This window comes from Girardinichthys multiradiatus, chromosome 5 (assembly GCF_021462225.1).
Source record: "Girardinichthys multiradiatus isolate DD_20200921_A chromosome 5, DD_fGirMul_XY1, whole genome shotgun sequence".
NCBI lineage: Eukaryota > Metazoa > Chordata > Actinopteri > Cyprinodontiformes > Goodeidae > Girardinichthys > Girardinichthys multiradiatus.
The window spans coordinates 26,240,099-26,261,763 of NC_061798.1; positions in this window are offsets into that span (position 1 = coordinate 26,240,099).

Genomic DNA, 21,665 nt, shown 5'->3' on the forward strand with positions numbered 1-21,665 from the left:
GGAAGAGCGTTTTGTTTATCTAACATCCCGGAGATATTTTGTCGATAGTGTTGAAGCACCCCCTCCGAGAGGTCTTCGGCGTGTTCGTTTATTCACCGTAAGCTGAAAGAATTCACACCCATTGAAATAACACACTCAGACACCGTTGTATTGAATTCAAAGTACCTGGCCCAGGGGAAGCTCTCATGTGATCTGACCACACACCGAGACGACTTCGGAGCTTCTCACTGGGCTCATTGCTTTTATTAAAACACACATGAAAATGGGCAGCGTTAGTGCCAATATAATATTCTACCATCCTTCAGCGTTAGTTTTTTCTCACATATAGTCACGTACAAACTTTTCCTGCCTACCATATTAGGACATGTTCCTGTCTCCCAGCTGCATCCCGTATCTACTGATATAAGAAGGGAGTACTTGGCTCGTTAATCTTTTCACATCCTTTTCCCACCCCTACAGTTCTTCAGTATTTTTCTGCTTCACCACACTCAAGGCCAAGTTTGTGCAACAACAATTCTGCAGGCCACTAACACAGGTTATACATTTTATTTCCCACACTGGTTATGAACATAATAATAATTAATGCACACACATAATATATCTCCACAATTTCCCCCTTTTGAAGTCTCCTAAGACTTCACCACTAATTGGAGATACTGCATAAAAGATTTGAACAGTGATTACAACCTGTGGAGCAGAAGGAAATGTTTGTCATCATGCTTTTTGACCCTGCCTCCAATGCCATGCCATGTGCCCAGGGACTATTGCCTGTCCGGCCTTCGTAGTCCCAAGGATGCTTACAACCTTCTAAGTCTTGACAGGGAGTATTGACACCTCTAACTGGAGGTTGTCTATTCGTGCTTTATTCCATAGTCTGTCAAAATATGCCAATATAATATTCTACCATCCTTCTGCTCCCTAGACAGTAATACATATCAGACCCCTGTAACTTACTCTTACGGGTTAATCTTCGTCCTCCTCCTCGTTAGCATCCACCGCAAGCAAAGGCATCATATGGGAAGGAGGAGGAGGTGCGGTTTTCCCTTCAATGTTTGTAGTAATAAAGCGAACAATCAAAGATCTTATACGTGGTACACAGCAACATCCACAGGTAACCATAATAGCTACAAAAACAGCAATGGAAATAAACAATGACATGATCAACCCTTTCCAGTGTCCAAACATGCCCGTCATCCAGTCTTCTAACGGATTGTCTAGTCCTGAGTGCTCATGCATGGTCGCGGAAAGTGTTTTTAATCCTTCTAAAGCTTTTGAGACGGAACCATCAGGTGCAGTGTTGTTGGGAATAAAAGTGCAACACATATCCCCAAACATCGAACAGACGCCCCCTTTTTCTGCTAACAACATATCTAATGCCATTCGGTTTTGCACAGCCATGAGGGAGGTTGGTGCCAATTGTTCAGACAGGCCTTCTACTGCATCCCTTGTTAAGTAGACGTAAAACATTGTAATGGATGTAGTTGATGCGGTCTACGTTTTTATTTGGGGTCACCGGAGAAAAGGCTGCAATTATTGGAATATTTTCAAAACCTACTGAGATTTGATCCGCGATTTTATATTCATTTGGCACTCCCCGAGGTACTCCTATTGCATCAATGTAAGTGGGTGAGTCTTTGCTTGAGTCAAAGGTGTTTGCGCTCCGTTTTATGATATGTCTACGCCTTCTCCTAGTTAAAGCTGTGCTTTGGGCGTGTGTTGAAGGAAGATACTTAAGGTCTTTTCCTAACAAGAGGAGAGGTGCCTTCGACCTAACCATGGCACACACTCCAATAGTATTATTTTGGATCCTAGTCAGAAGGCGGTGTCCTCCACAATAATAATAAAGTCCTGATCTTGCCCAAGGACCTATCACTGAGCCTGACACAGTGGAGTTGCACCAATCGCGAGGAATTTCCCCAACATTCACCTGCGGGGTTTTGGAAGTGAAGTTAAAACAAGTGTATGTGCCATTTCTCCGTAGAGGGGTAAAAGGGCCAGCCCTGGTTTTGTTGGCAATGGGTGGAGCGCTGCGTTTTGATACTTTATTGTCTGGATGACTGGAGCATGCTTGGAAAGGCAGTTCACAATACAAACCTAGAATCAATGTGACAATGAAAAATTATAAAACACCTATACCTCCCGTGACCCAACCCTTAAGGGGCCTGGGTCCTAGATTTTTACCTCCCATTCATTTTGAAGGTACCTGCAAAGGAAGATGAGGATTAACAATATGGTGAAACACAAAAGACCTTTTTATTATTATTATTATTTTTTTTTTGTTGAAAAGTTCAGAGTGTTCAGTTCAGTTCTCGGTGGGAGAGCAGCTACGACCACCAGTGAAAGAGAGGAAAGCTCGATCACATCCACCTCTTCTGTGTGATGTCCTGGTCTTCACTCACAGGTGTAGACTGACCTGGAGCTAAGTGGTCTCACCAGGGGATTATTCTGCCCCTATTGGTGGGTCCACTGATCTGACGGTGCACCTAAGGTGTAGACTAACCTTTAGGTGTAAATGAACGCTTTCTCACCCTAGGGGATTATTCTGCCCCTTGAAATGGGTGAGAAAGATCTTCTGGTGTGCTGGTGTTGTCCCTCAGGTTCTGCTGGACCTCTGGCAGCGATCTCTGTGGTGTCTCTGCTGCTGCACACTGGCTCCAATGATACCACCTGTCTCCTTTGCCCTTGACCCTCACCGCATGTGAGGTTCTCTCTGTGACCTGGAATGGACCCGTCCACCTGGGTTCTAACCACTTCCTTTTGATCACCTTCAGAAGGACCCACTCAGCTTCGGACGTGGTTGGCTGGGGTCCCTCGGTTGGTTTCTCTGGAACCTGTTTTGAGAACTCTGTAACCAAACTTAAGTTGGTGACTGAGGTGTCCTGCCAGTCCCCAGCTGCCAGAGAGTGCTTTACCACTCCTCTCAATTCCTTAGCTTGATGCACAAATATGCAAAACAATCCACTACAAGCCACTTCACCCTATATTCAATAAATGCATTTAATTTAAATAATTAAAAATCCAACCGCATTTTTAAGTCAGAATGTGTGTTCAAAGATTTAAATTCGACTGCACTCCCAGTCAGTTGTGTAATTCCTCCGTGTGACCACTAGATGGGACTCTAACCCTTCATAAATTTCTGACTGCACTTCCAGTCGCTTGTGTAATTCCTCCGTGTTACCACTAGATGGGACTCTAACCCTTTGTAAGATTTCTGGATGAGCCCCTAAGTCTTTTTAAAAAAGAAATCCAGAGATCTCTCTTTATTAACCCTTTGTGGTTTGCCAGTTCCACAGGACTTAAACCTGGCTTTCCCTTATCAATCCGTCAATTGATAAGTTGAGACGCCACGCTCAGCAATATAAGGACTTTAACCTTATTAAATGACTTTAACCTTTGACCTTTGACCTAAAAGGACTTTAACCTTTGGCCTTATTTCAGCTTTTCATATCTGACTCCATTTAAACACGTTCACTTAATGCACACTCTTTTACAGTTTTGCAGAGTAATAACATTCTGAACCACTGACATCCTAGAGATAATTTAGCCTATACATAAATTCAATCGGCAGAATTTAATACAATAGGCTATGCATACCTTTTTGAGTGATGATTTGTGGGCGCCCCTGGATGTCAGGAGGTTTGTCTGTCACACTCTCTCTTTGTCCAAATTCCCTGATTCAGCCGTGAATCACGTCGGAGGTCACCAATTGTTGAAGCACCCCCTCCGAGAGGTCTTCGGCGTGTTCGTTTATTCACCGTAAGCTGAAAGAATTCACACCCATTGAAATAACACACTCAGACACCGTTGTATTGAATTCAAAGTACCTGGCCCAGGGGAAGCTCTCATGTGATCTGACCACACACCGAGACGACTTCAGAGCTTCTCACTGGGCTCATTGCTTTTATTAAAACACACATGAAAATGGGCAGCGCCCTGTTTACAGTTGCTTCTCACATATAGTCACGTACAAACTTTTCCTGCCTACCATATTAGGACATGTTCCTGTCTCCCAGCTGCATCCCGTATCTACTGATATAAGAAGGGAGTACTTGGCCCGTTAATCTTTTCACATCCTTTTCCCACCCCTACAGTTCTTCAGTATTTTTCTGCTTCACCACACTCAAGGTCAAGTTTGTGCAATAACAATTCTGCAGGCCACTAACACAGGTTATACATTTTATTTCCCACACTGGTTATGAACATAATAATAATTATGTACACACATAATATATCTCCACAATAGCCAGTTAGCAGAAGTTGCCATGGCCACGTTGGGGCACCGGATTTAGAAAAACAATAAATGTTGTGGTTCAGGCAGCTGTGAATTTCCAACTACCTTCAGAGTTTTACTGGTATTTCTCAATTGCAAATCCAAATAGACAAATTTCTGGTACTTTCCGCAGATCTCGAGCGTACAACTTCTCCAAGATTATATCCTTTAACCTCTGAGTCCAACCGCTGCCAGGCTGCGATTCTGTTTAAGAATTGTGTCCAGCTTGCGATTCTGCTCTCTTAACATTTCAGTCTGAGTGTTGATTGGTCCACAGACTCAATCCAACATCGCAGGAAGCTTTGGAATACTTTGAACAGCTGCCCACGTTTTGCGAATCACTCGATAAGTCAGGTAACCACCAACTCCAAAATGCAGAAATCCTGTTATCAAAAGTCCAAATATGTACACATCTTCTACGTCCGCGACCGACATCGTAGTCAGGCACACAATCTTCCACCGCTGCCAAGAATTCATTGTGTATCCAGAGAAGAACATCCCGTCTGGACAAGAGGGTCTCCTTTACCCTGTCTTCCCGTCGAAATTTTTTTTTTATCAATTACGTTGAGAGTCCAGCTGACCAAATCCATAATTTACAAGTTTGGAGGATATGCAAAGTGAGGCTCTGAGAAAAATACAGACAAAAAGCAGAAGCAGGGATCAGCAGGGAGGGAGGGAGAGAAAACGCGTGTCTTCCACTGAGAACAAGAGAACAGTGAGGGTCAACACGTCAATATCAAGGACGTGATCTTTTTTACAAGCCTACAAGCCTACATAGTCCCCGGATCTTACAGAACTATACTGTGGTTTCTTTAAAAATCTTCTATCACATTGCTAAAAAGTGAGTTACATGTTTCTAAATGTAGGGAAATTAAGACAATTTTGAGGATCATCAAGTCCTGTAATCCCTTTAAAGTACCGTATTTTCCGCACTATAAGGCGCACTTAAAAACCATTAATTTTCTCAAAAAATGACAGTGCGCCTTGTAATCCGGAGCGCCTTATATATGGATCAATTGGTTAATTGGTTGATCCATACTGGTTGTACACGGCGCTCTGTCAAAATGTTTCAGTACGACTGGTAAACTACAAAGCCGCACCGCTTGCAGCATTACGGCTACCGTAGTCAGGGGCGTCGCCGAAGTAATAGTGGTAAACACCTGTACTGTGCTTACTAGTCCAACACCACTTGTGTGTGTATAACGACCCCAAAATTGCACCTTTCAAGAGACACGCTTACGATGCTGAGTTCAAACTCAAGGCTGTCAGCTACGCAGTTGAACATGGGAATAGAGCAGCAGCGAGAGAATTCAACAGTTAACGCTACTATATTGTGAATGTACTAACGTTTGATTTAGTGCATCAAACTGTTTCTTTTACGTGTTTACTGAATCAGGGAAATGTTCCCTTTCACGTTTTAACTAACGTTTGATTTCAACTTCAACTTCATAGACTCCAATGCATTCCTAACGTGCGGTTGGCTCTATTCAATAGATTTCTATGTAGAGGAGACCTTACCATGAGAGTGAATGGAGTTATCAGAACGCTGGTTTGTAGTGTATTAATAAAGTTTGACTGACTGTTTTGTTGACATTCTCTTTAGCACAGCTCCATCTAGTGGATGCATAACGCAACCCCAGTCAAACGTTTGACTGCAGTAGCTTCTATTCTATGCGCCTTATAATCCGGTGCGCCCTATATATGAAAACAGTTCTAAAATAGGCCATTCATTGAAGGTGCGCCTTATAATCCGGTGCGCCTTATAGTGCGGAAAATACGGTAGGTGTGTTGCTTTTAAAGCACTCCTATTTTGAATAGTGCATGTGCATTGGCATCACAGGTGTGAAATTTAGTGTTTGACCCGCCATGCTACTTTTGCGGAGGCGGCAAAGTCTCTTTTTATTTTTCTTACATATCTAGGAATCGAGTGATGATCCACAGATGAAATTTCAAAGCACTTTTGATATGTCAGAACACTTTAGCCGACTTAAACAGTAACTTAGTGGTACGGTCAGGTTCATTTTCAGTTTCAAGCATCCAACTTGGTGAGGTTGGTAAAATGTTTGTATAGCACTATAGCATTGGTAATTGTGATATTTAGGTCGCAGTTGCATCGATTCTATAGCAATGGTTCACTTGTAAGGTATGGAGTATGAATGCTCATGCTGCAGATTTTGTTTAACCTGGCCAAAAAAATCTAAGGCAAAATTAAGAATATGATAAAGTAAAAGGTACAATAAATAAAGAAAGAAATAATTAAAAGAAAGGCAATGGTGAAGTGCTATTTACCTATTGCGTTGAGTCTTCCTATGCCACTGAAATGCAAGGTATGACAGAGGTATAAGGTCTAAAGTCAAGCTAGCAAACATTAATAATTTAGTTTGACAGTGTTATTTAGTTTAGCATTTATTTTGTACATGAATTAGTTTTCACTAGTAAGTTCCATTTTACAGTGTAGTGAGTGATTCTTGGAGGAGAAGAAAGTCACTTAAACTGACATTTTGTCTCCTTTCCATGCCTGTGCAAAAGATTTTGCTTCCTTTACTCTGGAATGGAAGCAAATGCAGCGTGATTTAAAGGTCAGAAATTTAAAACTCAAGAATGCTTTATAACTTTAGGGTTCTCTTTTATTTTTTATGTTTTGGTCTTTGGTCACTAAAATCCATTCTAATATGCAATCACACTTCAATAGCCACGTCTCTCATGATGTATGATTCAATTTGGGTTACAGAAATGTATGATACAGTCAAAGAAATATAAAAGAATACACTTAAAATATGGTCTACGGGAATAAAACCCAGAGCTATAAGGTTGTTTATAATGTCCCCTTGTTCTTTATTTTGCTGCATTGGATGCATTTGCTTCAATAACTAATATAGAAAGCATCAGCTTTGTAGAGGATTTTTGTAGAGGATTTCAAAGCATTCTACTGCTGCAGATTTCTTATTTCAACTCACTGGGATGGAAATAGACTGAACTTTTTTTTTTTATTCAGCATAAAACACTTTACCACATGATTTCAGCATCATCAATATTATTGTTTTATTTCATTTCTCACTGCCAGATAGATAAAATATAGGCTGGTCTCGGTATCCATGGTTACAACACAGAGGGATGTCGCACTCTTCTTGCCATTATGGCCTTGCTTTAGCCATTTGGTGCTGGATGTTGTGGATGCTGTGGCTGAGTGAACAGCTGAGGAGGAAGTAAGGGGCTGATGCAGGGGGTTAATAGAGTAATTAGAGACCATTTTTCTTCAAGCCTGCAGTGAGGTACATATTTGAAAGTGCCTCATGATAAAACATGCAGCCCAATATTTTGCTTTATGATGCATTTTCCCAGATATGTTAATGTGTTTGCAGCAGAAATCTGAACACAGATCTTGACAAAAGTGTTCACTTCTCTTAAACATTGCAGAATCTAACAGGTTTTCTTCCATTATTGGCATGTATTTAGCTTCATCCAAATTCCCATCAATTCTGATCAGCTTCCCTGTTCCCTGCTGAACAACACATCCCCACAGCATGATGCAGCCATCACCATGTTTCACTTTATTTCAACAATGACTTTCTTCTTGCCACTTGTCTAGCCAGATTTCTGGTTGTTCTATTAAAAGATTCTACCACCTGAGCTGTGGATCAATTCAGATTTATCAAGAACTTCTTGGCTGTTTCACTTAATAATGATCTTCAGTTTAGGTAAATAATGCTCCACACACATTTCCGAATTGTATTTCTAAGTGTGAAAACCTCTGATTGTGTCTTCCTTCCACTTGAAAAAATATGCTTTACTCTGAGTTGGTCTATCACATAAAATGTAAATAAAATACACTGAATTTAGGGCTGTGAAAAATGTAAATGAGCATGAATACTTTTTCAAGGAACTGATTCTGCTTTCCAGTGCTTTTTGCATATGATGTAATTTATAATTTCCGAAACTCCAATTATATTCATAGACCCATATTTCACTTCTATTTATGAGTTCCAGAGGCTGACTCCCCTCCTGTGAATCTCTCTGTAAAACCTTAAAGGCACCAGATGGGAAGATAATGAACTTTTTTCTCAGAAAGCAGCTGAATGTAGCTCATGAATTCAACCACTACAGACTGGGATTTCAATTAAGTGGACCATGACATAGTACCAGAAACATACTCAAATTCTCTCTAACTCTAATTTCCTGATATCTTTAATAGGAAAACCAGTTGGTGAGTTAGCGTGTGGTTGCTCTAAATTCGTTTGCTCCAGTATCGGGGAAGCTTTTCATGATACCCAGAGCATTACCCCTAAGTCTTCATGGTATTATTAAAATTTTCAGACTAGTGCAGTCCAAGTCAAACTGTCACCTTCAATAAGCAGTGGTGCTATGGGAAAAGATGCAAAAACAGGAAGCTGAAAATAAAAGTACAGAGATAGAAAGCTGTGAGTGAATTTATCATTGTTGGGAAACTGAGAAAGAAGACCACTTCAAAATAGCATAAGGTGACTACAAAAGAGAAGTACGATGTAAACAGAGCAGCAAGATAAAGTCACATGAGAGGACAGAAAAAGAAAGACGTGGAGAGAATCAAATGATAGAAATAGGAATAAGAGGACAATATTATTTTAAAGGCATTGGTGATGTTAGAGAGGTAAATGCGTTGCTTACACAGCCGTCTGCAGTGCAACTGTCTGGCCTGGACTTCTTTTATCATCGAAGATCAAAGCTCGAAGGAAGCTATTGAGAAAACCCAAGAGAGGTTGTATTTCAATAGACTTTTTATCTAATTCTGGGCATCATAGTACTGATAAATATTAATATAATTCACGGTTTTCGTAGCTTAAAATAACCTATGCACACAGCTTACTCTCATGTAAAATCATGTGACATTTCAAGATTTTGTGTGGCTTTTAAAATAGAGTTTGAACTTTTTTGCAACTATTTGGGAGTAACTCTGAAGAAGAATATGCATTGTATGTTTAGTCTAATGACTCCTGCCAGAAAAGCCATGATTTTTAATCTTTAATTATCAAAGCTAACAGAAAATATCAGAGTTGAGGTTTTCAAACATAAACAGCACTATCAAATATGATGTTCAACATAGACTGTTTAAAAATGCACTGTGTAGGGTGTGGCAAAACTAATTGTTATTTATTTTTGTTTTAGAAGACCCAAATGCAGACACGAGGCAGGCAGGATCTTATAAGGGGATATTTAATGAAAAAAAGAAACTTACAGATAAGACATGGATGGAAAAACAACTATTAGCAACTAGCGAGGCACAGGAACAGTTTGATGTGACAATGACAGAAAGCAAACTGAGAATACAAATACTGAGGTTACTGGGACAGGGAACTAGTGAGTTTGATTACACGGATGTAGTACAGCTATGGGGGGAGCAGAAGACGTAGGTTCTAAGGGAGCGTGACTTATACTACCAAAAATTGACAAAAAAATGGACACGGGAACACAGGGATTAATTGGAACTATGAATTAACTCAAGTTAACACTAAAAGAGCACATAGAGCTAAATACGAAAACACCGCAATAAGTCAAAACATAAGAACCAGCGTTTAGAACTCAAATAAACTAAGGTCAAACTTTTGCAGATCATGACAGTACCCCTTAGATGTCACAACTGGTTTATCAAATCTACTATACAAATTCAGTGACATCAGTATTCTTAGCTGGCAAATATGTATGAATTTATCTGTTTTTGAGTAGACAAATTACTCATTTTTTCCTCCACATATATGTGAGATGAAGCTGCTGGCTGTAGCCTGTTTTAGTACCTTTGGGTGTGTGTATATGTGTGTGCAGGACATGCTACATACATCAGTTAGGTTTAGCTCTAGTCATTGGATTGCTTCATTCCACCTACAGATTCAAAACAATAATGATGGATAAAGCATCTGCTGTCTTAAATGATGGTCTTAAATGATGTGGTTGTAGAACTATTTAAATATTTTCAAAGGCTGAAGGAGCCTAGAGTATGGGGGTAATTCATGTTAGGTGACAATATGGGGAGTTTGGGTGCTGTAAAAGGTTTTTTGACTTTCATAGCAGCAGAAGCATGATGCAAAGCATTTAAAGAAACAACGCCCATGAGCTAATAATGAGCCAACAGAAAAAACAAAGCAACCAAAGCTTTTTTAAATCTTGACTGTGGCCTGTAACATCAGACACATTGCCTATCAGCCACAACTTTCACTACATAAAGATGGGATTAAGTTTATAGAACCAGAAATATTGGCCCATATTTGATTGACAGATGTTGTACTTGTTACATGCATTATATTGTGTCATTTCCGCTTTTGCCCATTTTAAGTGCATTGAAAATTCAGCACAAAGATTCTCATACGCAGCTACAACTATATGCAACTTTTTTAAGCTGGATCTGAATTTGTCCAGTTTGACTCTTTTTAGGTGGTTTAAACATTGTTTAAGAGATCTTGAAAAATCTTTGAAAATGTGTAAATGTTTTAAAAAAATAAACTGCTCTGTTAGGAACATTAGTTTGAATTTTACAATCCTTACAACAGTTAATAACATCTTATCTTGCTTTAAGAATTTCATCTGCCCAGTTTGAGACATATTTGAAGTATTGTATTCTATGATATTTGAATGACGTGTGTCTGCATGATGGCTTAAATAGGTTTGTCTTGAAAATGAGACCTTGTGTTTTAATGGGATTCACCTGCATAAATAAAGGATACAAACGGATGAATTTAACTGTGTAAATAATGTTAATATCTAAATGTATAATGTTTTAAAGCTATAAAAATGATAAATAGTATTTCAACTTTACAAGTTGATAAATAAAATCAAATGTGTGTTAAAGTAATGGTATATTATTATATTTTAAATAAAAGATTTACAAATTATTTTTCTTCAGAGTTGCACTCCTTCCTCAAATGTTTTTTATTTTATTTCCAATTTGATCTCATGTCTAACAGAAGGCTTGAACATCTGATGTGATCCATATGCTGAATTTCACAGATTTCAAGTTTTTCAGATTTGTTTAGATTAATTAACTAATTTTAACTAATTTATTAACTGATAAAATTAGTTGAATAGATGAATAGAAATTGTTAGTGTCAAGGGATGACCAAGACATTTTTAACTAGTCAGTCAGTCATTTTCTACCATTTATTCCATAGTGGGTCACAGGGAAGCTGGTACCTATCTCCAGGAGTCTATGGGCGTGAGGCAGGGTACACCCTGGACAGGTCGCCAGTCCATCACAGGGCAACACACAAACAACCATGCACACACTCACTCACACACCTAGGGCAATTTAGAGTTACCAATCAACCTAACAGGCATGTCTTTGGACTGTGGGAGGAAGCCAGAGTACCCAGTGAGAACCCACGCATGCACGGGGAGAACATGCAAACTCCATGCCGAAAGACCCCTGGCCAGGAATTGAACCCAGGACCTTCTTGCTGCAAGGCAACAGTGCTATCAACTGCCCCACCGTGCAGCCCCTACATTTTTTACTAATTAAATCAAAATGCACAGTAAATCTTTTTTTAAAAACATCTCTTTTGTATTATAAAATAAATTATTCTAAACTTTAAAGAAGTTGAAACAGTCACACAGGACTATGAAGAAAAGATGGAGAACAGCAGACCAACAAATTAGTCTCCAATGACTGGGATGTCCAGTATGTGTGTATTTATACTTCGTCCATTTACTGCAAAAAATGCAAGCCTTCTTTTATCATCAGTTTATAGCATGATAAGTCCTTGGTATATTCATTACAAACCTAAAACATAATTATAAACCGTATCAGGGCTGTTTGTGGAAAAAGTACATTGGATGTGAAGCTAATGTGACTGTAGATAAGCACAAGCATGTTCTTTCTCTTTTTAAACAAACCTTTGGACTGGGGCACTTATTCCACCTCTTATTCCCTTCCCAGCCTTTCCTTTAATCACGTCTCCACACTGTTACATTTTAGATTGATTCTACAAATTTATTGCTCCATTTGAAAGCTTTAAAATGATCTTGTCCGAATAACTCATTATTTATTGACCTAGGTGCCTGTCAGCCATTTACATCAACAGATGGAGCCTTGTTGGCTTCTCTTGGTTTGTGACCAAGACTGGTGGGGTTTCCTTTTTATTTACTCCACTGTGGGATTTGTCCAATTCTAGTAAGTATGTATTCCTGTACAGCTTGCAGTTTAAATCTCTTTTCATTCTTTTCTTAAGTCTTCAAATGTACAGGTAAACACTGGAAGCAAATTCTTATCTTAAAATAATTCCCCAAAACATTATTGTGTAAACATCTTTCAATAAATCAAATTTGACCAAATAATACTGTAACATAAGCTGATGAGTTGTTATGTTTTCAAATAAAATCATTCACTTCATAAATGTCACTTCAGCCCAGGGAGACCCATTTAAGGAGTAGATTAATTACACCACTGATGCTTTTAATGAAAGTCACTTTAACAGGATGAACAGCTTTCCTTGTCTAAGGAAAGCTGTTCATCCTGTTAGAAAGAAGATGAGCCACAGAGAAGTGTGCTGCACTCTTTGATGTTCTCTCCTTTCTTGGGTTTGGATCAATACCTCCCACTCGCCTTCTCTCTCTATACCAAAGGCTTTGGGTAATGGGCCATGTCATTGCCTGTGCAATGGATAGCTTTGCAGGTGAATGTGTCGAGCCTTTAAGTACAGTTTAATTTGTCTCTGCTTAGACTTGTCTTACTTACCCAACAGAAAGACACAGTTCTTTCTCGAAGAGTTATCGGTAGGAACAGCATTGTCTTTTTTGTTGTGCACAGAGTCCTAACCTAAAGTTTTGAGACCAACAGAAATGTTTTTAAGCAACATTTGTTAACAATTTTGTGTTGTTAGGATGTTTTTTCAGATGCTTCAATGTTATGATGCCATACATTTTCATTAACTTTCATTAACGTTGACAAGTAATTACATGTCATCTGATCACTGTTCATGGATACAAATGCAATACAAATCTCTTCCCTAAAACGATTTAGAGGAAAGTCTGGTTAAAAACAAGATTTTTCAGTCTCTAAACGTTTGGTCATGACTTAATTTTTGGACTGTATTAACTGTGCTACCTTTTCTAATGCTCTCAAAATCTACTGTATGTACTGTAGATTAGAGTATGGGGTTTCTTAAACGTTTTTTTTTTTTTTTTGTCCTTGCTTTGCCTAAAAGCAACTGACCATTTGCAGTACAGTATACATACAGTGCCTTGCGAAAGTATTCGGCCCCCTTGAACTTTTCAACCTTTTGCCACATTTCAGGCTTCAAACATAAAGATATAAAATTCTAATTATATGTGAAGAATCAACAACAAGTTGGATACAATTGTGAAGTGGAATGAAATTCATTGGATGTGTCAAACCTTTTTAACAAATAAAAAACTGAAAAGTGGGGCGTGCAATATTATTCGGCCCCCTTGCATTAATACTTTGTAGCGCCACCCTTTGCTGCAATTACAGCTGCAAGTCTTGGGGTATGTCTCTATCAGTTTTGCACATCGAGAGACTGAAATTCTTGCCCATTCTTCCTTGCAAAACAGCTTGAGCTCAGTGAGGTTGGATGGAGAGCGTTCGTGAACAGCAGTCTTCAGCTCTTTCCACAGATTCTCAATTGGATTCAGGTCTGGACTTTGACTTGGCCATTCCAACACCTGGATACGTTTATTTGTGAACTATTCCATTGTAGATTTGGCTTTATGTTTTGGATCATTGTCTTGTTGGAAGATAAATCTCCGTCCCAGTCTCAGGTCTCTTGCAGACTCCAACAGGTTGTCTTCCAGAATGGTCCTGTATTTGGCCCCATCCATCTTCCCATCAATTTTGACCATCTTCCCTGTCCCTGCTGATGAAAAGCAGGCCCAAACCATGATGCTGCCACCACCATGTTTGACAGTGGGGATGGTGTGTTCAGGGTCATGAGCTGTGTTGCTTTTACACCAAACATATCGTTTTTCATTGTGGCCAAACAGTTCAATTTTGGTTTCATCTGACCAGAGCACCTTCTTCCACATGTTTGGTGTGTCTCCCAGGTGGCTTGTGGCAAACTTTAAACAAGACTTTTTATGGATATCTTTGAGAAATGGCTTTCTTCTTGCCACTCTTCCATAAAGGCCAGATTTGTGCAGTGTACGACTGATTGTTGTCCTATGGACAGACTCTCCCACCTCAGCTGTAGATCTCTGCAGTTCCTCCAGAGTGATCATGGGCCTCTTGGCTGCATGTCTGATCAGTCTTCTCCTTGTTCGAGATGAAAGTTTAGAGGGACGGCCGGGTCTTGGTAGATTTGCAGTGGTCTGATACTCCTTCCATTTCAATATGATTGCTTGCACAGTGCTCCTTAGGATTTTTAAAGCTTGGGAAATCTTTTTGTATCCAAATCCGGCTTTAAACTTCTCCACAACAGTATCTCGGACCTGCCTGGTGTGTTCCTTGGTCTTCATGATGCTCTCTGTGCTTTGAACAGAACCCTGAGACTATCACAGAGCAGGAGCATTTATACGGAGACTTGATTACACACAGGTGGATTCTATTTATCATCATCAGTCATTTGGGACAACATTGGATCATTCAGAGATCCTCACTGAACTTCTGGAGTGAGTTTGCTGCACTGAAAGTAAAGGGGCCAAATAATATTGCACGCCCCACTTTTCAGTTTTTTATTTGTTAAAAAACACATCCAATAAATTTCATTCCACTTCACGATTGTGTCCCACTTGTTGTTGATTCTTCACAAAAAATTTAAATTTTATATCTTTATGTTTGAAGCCTGAAATGTGGCAAGAGGTTGAAATGTTCAAGGGAGCCGAATACCTTCGCAAGGCACTGTAATTTAGTGGCCCAAAGCTCTATCTGTGTGATTACAAATGTGGCCATTTAGAGCTGCCTTTCAGAGCTAAAAGCCTCCTACGTCAATCGCTCCACCAAACACCACTTCCTGTCAGCCTCGATCTCTGTGTGTGTACTCAACTCTCCCTGGACACGCTCCTTCCTCTACTGTAGTAAGATCACGCATTCATTCAGCAGGACTATCCTAATTCTACCAATTAGATCCATAACCACTCACCTCTCATCCTCAGTGTAATTATGTGACCACTCAGGACTCTTGTTGTGCTCTGAAATTTAAATCCTTGGTGATCAATTGTTCCCTTAATAAAATACAAGACAAAAGTAACATACCCAGTCAAACACTGAGTTCTACACCATTAAACCCAATACACATTCACTATTCATACTGGGAGCACATCAAAACATACTTTAAAGATGTGGCAAGACTTGTTCTGCAAAATCCCCTTCATTTCCTTTCATAGCTCATGTCTTTCAGTATGGCAGCATACAAAGCAAGAAAGGAAACAGTGTTACAGCAGCGTACCATACAGTATGCTCGTGTTGCTGGAGCTAGAAAGAAATAAGGGTCACGGGATAAGCTGGAGGTTTATAGACTTGCCTGAGGGTTGTTGTCAACTTAGAGTCGGATTACACTTAACAGGGAATTACAGAAAAAAATATGTAACTGCATTGCCTTTCAGAGTAAAGGTTCTCACAAATAACAAAATTTTACAATAGAGTCCCATTTTGGTATCCACAGAATAAATCAAGAGCTAAAAGATCTTTCTACCTTTGAATCCACTGTGATAAGGCAAAACTGAATGCATTGAATAAAATAATTTATCAAAAATTAAACTGAAAGATTTAAGGTACAATAACTTTTATTATTTCTGATTTAATTTATTTAATAACATATAATTTCATGAAGAGTCAAATACATCTGAGAATAATTTGCTATTATACAGGTCCTTCTCAAAATATTAGCATATTGTGATAAAGTTCATTATTTTCCATAATGTCATGATGAAAATTTAACATTCATATATTTTAGATTCATTGCACACTAACTGAAATATTTCAGGTCTTTTATTGTCTTAATACGGATGATTTTGGCATGCAGCTCATGAAAACCCAAAATTCCTATCTCACAAAATTAGCATATCATTAAAAGGGTCTCTAAACGAGCTATGAACCTAATCATCTGAATCAACGAGTTAACTCTAAACACCTCCAAAAGATTCCTGAGGCCTTTAAAACTCCCAGCCTGGTTCATCACTCAAAACCCCAATCATGGGTAAGACTGCCGACCTGACTGCTGTCCAGAAGGCCACTATTGACACCCTCAAGCAAGAGAGTAAGACACAGAAAGAAATTTCTGAACAAATAGGCTGTTCCCAGAGTGCTGTATCAAGGCACCTCAGTGGGAAGTCTGTGGGAAGGAAAAAGTGTGGCAGAAAACGCTGCACAACGAGAAGAGGTGACCGGACCCTGAGGAAGATTGTGGAGAAGGGCCGATTCCAGAGCTTGGAGGACCTGCGGAAGCAGTGGACTGAGTCTGGAGTAGAAACATCCAGAGCCACCGTGCACAGGCGTGTGCAGGAAATGGGCTACAGGTGCCGCATTCCCCAGGTCAAGCCACTTTTGAACCAGAAACAGCAGCAGAAGTGCCTGACCTGGGCTACAGAGAAGCAGCACTGGACTGTTGTGGTCCAAAGTACTTTTTTCGGATGAAAGAATATTCTGCATGTAATTCGGAAATCAAGGTGCCAGAGTCTGGAGGAAGACTGGGGAGAAGGAAATGCCAAAATGCCAGAAGTCCAGTGTCAAGTACCCACAGTCAGTGATGGTCTGGGGTGCCGTGTCAGCTGCTGGTGTTGGTCCACTGTGTTTTATCAAGGGCAGGGTCAATGCAGCTAGCTATCAGGAGATTTTGGAGCACTTCATGCTTCCATCTGCTGAAAAGCTTTATGGAGATGAAGATTTCATTTTTCAGCACGACCTGGCACCTGCTCACAATCTCACAAAATTAGCATATTTCATCCGACCAATAAAAGAAAAGTGTTTTTAATACAAAAAACGTCAACCTTCAAATAATCATGTACAGTTATGCACTCAATACTTGGTCGGGAATCCCTTGGCAGAAATGACTGCTTCAATGCGGCGTGGCATGGAGGCAATCAGCCTGTGGCACTGCTGAGGTCTTATGGAGGCCCAGGATGCTTCGATAGCAGCCTTTAGCTCATCCAGAGTGTTGGGTCTTGAGTCTCTCAACGTTCTCTTCACAATATCCCACAGATTCTCTATGGGGTTCAGGTCAGGAGAGTTGGCAGGCCAATTGAGCACAGTGATACCATGGTCAGTAAACCATTTACCAGTGGTTTTGGCACTGTGAGCAGGTGCCAGGCCGTGCTGAAAAATGAAATCTTCATCTCCATAAAGCTTTTCAGCAGATGGAAGCATGAAGTGCTCCAAAATCTCCTGATAGCTAGCTGCATTGACCCTGCCCTTGATAAAACACAGTGGACCAACACCAGCAGCTGACACGGCACCCCAGACCATCACTGACTGTGGGTACTTGACACTGGACTTCTGGCATTTTGGCATTTCCTTCTCCCCAGTCTTCCTCCAGACTCTGGCACCTTGATTTCCGAATTACATGCAGAATATTCTTTCATCCGATAAAAGTACTTTGGACCACAACAGTCCAGTGCTGCTTCTCTGTAGCCCAGGTCAGGCACTTCTGCCGCTGTTTCTGGTTCAAAAGTGGCTTGACCTGGGGAATGCGGCACCTGTAGCCCATTTCCTGGACACGCCTGTGCACGGTGGCTCTGGATGTTTCTACTCCAGACTCAGTCCACTGCTTCCGCAGGTCCCCCAAGGTCTGGAATCGGCCCTTCTCCACAATCTTCCTCAGGGTCCGGTCACCTCTTCTCGTTGTGCAGCGTTTTCTGCCACACTTTTTCCTTCCCACAGACTTCCCACTGAGGTGCCTTGATACAGCACTCTGGGAACAGCCTATTTGTTCAGAAATGTCTTTCTGTGTCTTACTCTCTTGCTTGAGGGTGTCAATAGTGGCCTTCTGGACAGCAGTCAGGTCGGCAGTCTTACCCATGATTGGGGTTTTGAGTGATGAACCAGGCTGGGAGATTTAAAGGCCTCAGGAATCTTTTGCAGGTGTTTAGAGTTAACTCGTTGATTCAGATGATTAGGTTCGTAGCTCGTTTAGAGACCCTTTTAATGATATGCTAATTTTGTGAGACAGGAATTTTGGGTTTTCATGAGCTGTGTGCCAAAATCATCCGTATTAAGACAATAAAAGACCTGAAATATTTCAGTTAGTGTGCAATGAATCTAAAATATATGAATGTTAAATTTTCATCATGACATTATGGAAAATAATGAACTTTATCACAATATGCTAATATTTTGAGAAGGACCTGTATATCTTGATCCTCTGCAGATGCATCTCTCAAATGCAGATGTGGGTGTTTTTAAAAACTGGACAGGAACTTATCTAAACAGCCTTTTTTTTTTAAGGTCAAGCTTTTTGAACTATTATCTGGTACTGTACATTTAAAAATAACAAAGATTGATTGTGTTATAAAAATCACGTAGCTTTTCAGCTTTTTAAGGATGTACAGGGGTTGGACAATGAAACTGAAACACCTGTCATTTTAGTGTGGGAGGTTTCATGACTAAATTGGACCAGCCTGGTAGCCAGTCTTCATTGATTGCACATTGCACCAGTAAGAGCAGAGTGTGAAGGTTCAATTAGCAGGGTAAGAGCACAGTTTTGCTCAAAATATTGAAATGCACACAACATTATGGATGACATACCAGAGTTCAAAAGAGGACAAATTGTTGGTGCCCGTCTTGCTGGCGCATCTGTGACCAAGACAGCAAGTCTTTGTGATGCATCAAGAGCCACGGTATCCAGGGTAATGTCAGCATACCACCAAGAAGGATGAACCACATCCAACAGGATTAACTGTGGACGCAAGAGGAAGCTGTCTGAAAGGGATGTTCGGGTGTTAACCCGGATTGTATCCAAAAAACATAAAACCACAGCTGCCCAAATCACGGCAGAATTAAATGTGCACCTCAACTCTCCTGTTTCCACCAGAACTGTCCGTTGGGAGCTCCACAGGGTCAATATACACGGCCGGGCTGCTATAGCCAAACCTTTGGTAACTCATGCCAATGCCAAATGTTGGTTTCAGTGGTGCAAGGAGTGCAAATCTTGGGCTGTAGACAATGTGAAACATGTATTGTTCTCTGATGAGTCCACCTTTACTATTTTCCCCACATCCGGGAGAGTTACGCTGTGGAGAAGCCCCAAAGAAGCGTACCACCCAGACTGTTGCATGCCCAGAGTGAAGCATGGGGGTGGATCAGTGATGGTTTGGGTTGCCATATCATGGCATTCACTTGGCCCAATAATTGTGCTAGATGGGCGCGTCACTGCCAAGGACTACCGAACCATTCTTGAGGACCATGTGCATCCAATGGTTCAAACATTGTATCCTGAAGGCGGTGCCATGTATCAGGATGACAATGCACCAATACACACAGCAAGACTGGTGAAAGATTGGTTTGATGAACATGAAAGTGAAGTTGAACATCTCCCATGGCCTGCACAGTCACCAGATCTAAATATTATTGAGCCACTTTGGGGTGTTTTGGAGGAGCGAGTCAGGAAACGTTTTCCTCCACCAGTATCACATAGTGACCTGGCCTCTATCCTGCAAGAAGAATGGCTTAAAATCCCTCTGACCAATGTGCAGGACTTGTATATGTCATTCCCAAGACGAATTGACGCTGTATTGGCCGCAAAAGGAGGCCCTACAACATACTAATAAATTATTGTGGTCTAAAACCAGGTGTTTCAGTTTCATTGTCCAACCCCTGTACAAGCTATAGGAATAGCTTGTTTTTTGTTCAGTTCAAAGCTGTTAGTCATCAGTATTCAAAACAATACATTTTCAGTGTTTAGGATTTTTTTTTCTCAGTGCTACAGATCAAGAACTCACTGTGTCTTTTAATTAAAAATGTACTTTTGAGTGGTGCTGTGGCAAAACAAGAAAAGTCTGTTTTCAAAGATCATTGTTTACATGCCTGTGCAATACATGGCTTGCATTTTAATGCAGCAATCATGCTTGGCAAATACCACAGAGTGTCTATATTATGGACAATACTGAGCTGCTTCTGCTTCTGAAGGCAGATGTGGTCATCAAATGATTAAAGTGCCAGGAGTTCATTCTCTGGATTCTTGCTTCCAGTATTCAGGGCACTACTGGTTATAATACTGAGCCTCAGATTTACTTCAGTGTGTCATCTGTGTGTGATTGTATTTGTACAAGCGGTGAATCCTTCTTTCGGTAAAGATGGTTTGTATTGTAAAACATTTTGAACGACCTATAACAGAGATTGCAGTCCATTTACTGTGGAGCAATTGAGCAATTTGGAGCAATTTATACCTTAAATGTGCACACCATAAATAAATCTTAAACCTTTTGGGTTTGGCATGTTGAATGTGTTACTGGTGTTATGCGCTGGACAAGGAGTTCATGACAGTGTTGATCATTATGCTCGCTAAGTTCTAATGAACAATCAGTGTGAACAAATGCACACATAAGCACAGCTGCAATTCAGCTGAGATCTGACCCTGAAAGTGTTTCCACTCTCCAGCAGTCAATAGACTCTAAATCTGTTCTATCTGTAGTTACTTCATGGAAGGTTAACAGCGGGCTGGTCTCCGACACTGCACTCCAGAAGCAGTGGTTTCTGATTAGCGTTAGCTGTTTGTATGACTGTCACAAATTAAAGGTGCTCACTAATTTTGTCACAGATTGGGAAACCTTTAAAAAAATGAAAACAAGTTTTGCTAAATTAGATACACTTTCTAACTTCCAACTAACCCTAGTTGTTATTATTCACCTGAGCAATGACTGAAATGCACACAGATACCAAAAACGACTGGTAATAACTGAATCCCAGAATGTGCAGTATCAGCCCATTTTTGTGACAGCTCCCAGGAAGGAGGAGTTCCTCGTGACATCATAGAGCCAACTTGAAGTTCACCGACATTTCTTTCTCTTTGCCTGCAGCCCTCCACGGGTTGAACTGGGAAGGACATGCATGTGAACCTATTGATCTTGCTGGCCAAGTAAAAGAATGTATCTTTCAAGAAAATCTTGGATGCAAACTAAAGTACAGTCTGGACAGGTTATATTTGTGTGGCCTATTGATGTATGCATGCATTTTAATATGAGCAAACAATGATTTGTTCGGTGTGCACTCAAGTCTCAAAGTAGGGTTCTCTGGCTGATTTTCTGATGTTTCTATATAAATACTCTGCCATTGTCTACCCGACATTAGATCTCTCTGTGTCACTGGCTACGACTGCTGCCTTCCTTGTGTTGAACCACACCTGAACCAGAAGCTACGACAGACTCGTAAAATATGTAATCAATTTTTCTGAGTAACTGAATTTGGGATTTTAATTTGCTTTCAGCTAGAATCATCTTAATTAACAGAAATAAATGTTGATATATAATCACTCTGTGCGCAATGAAT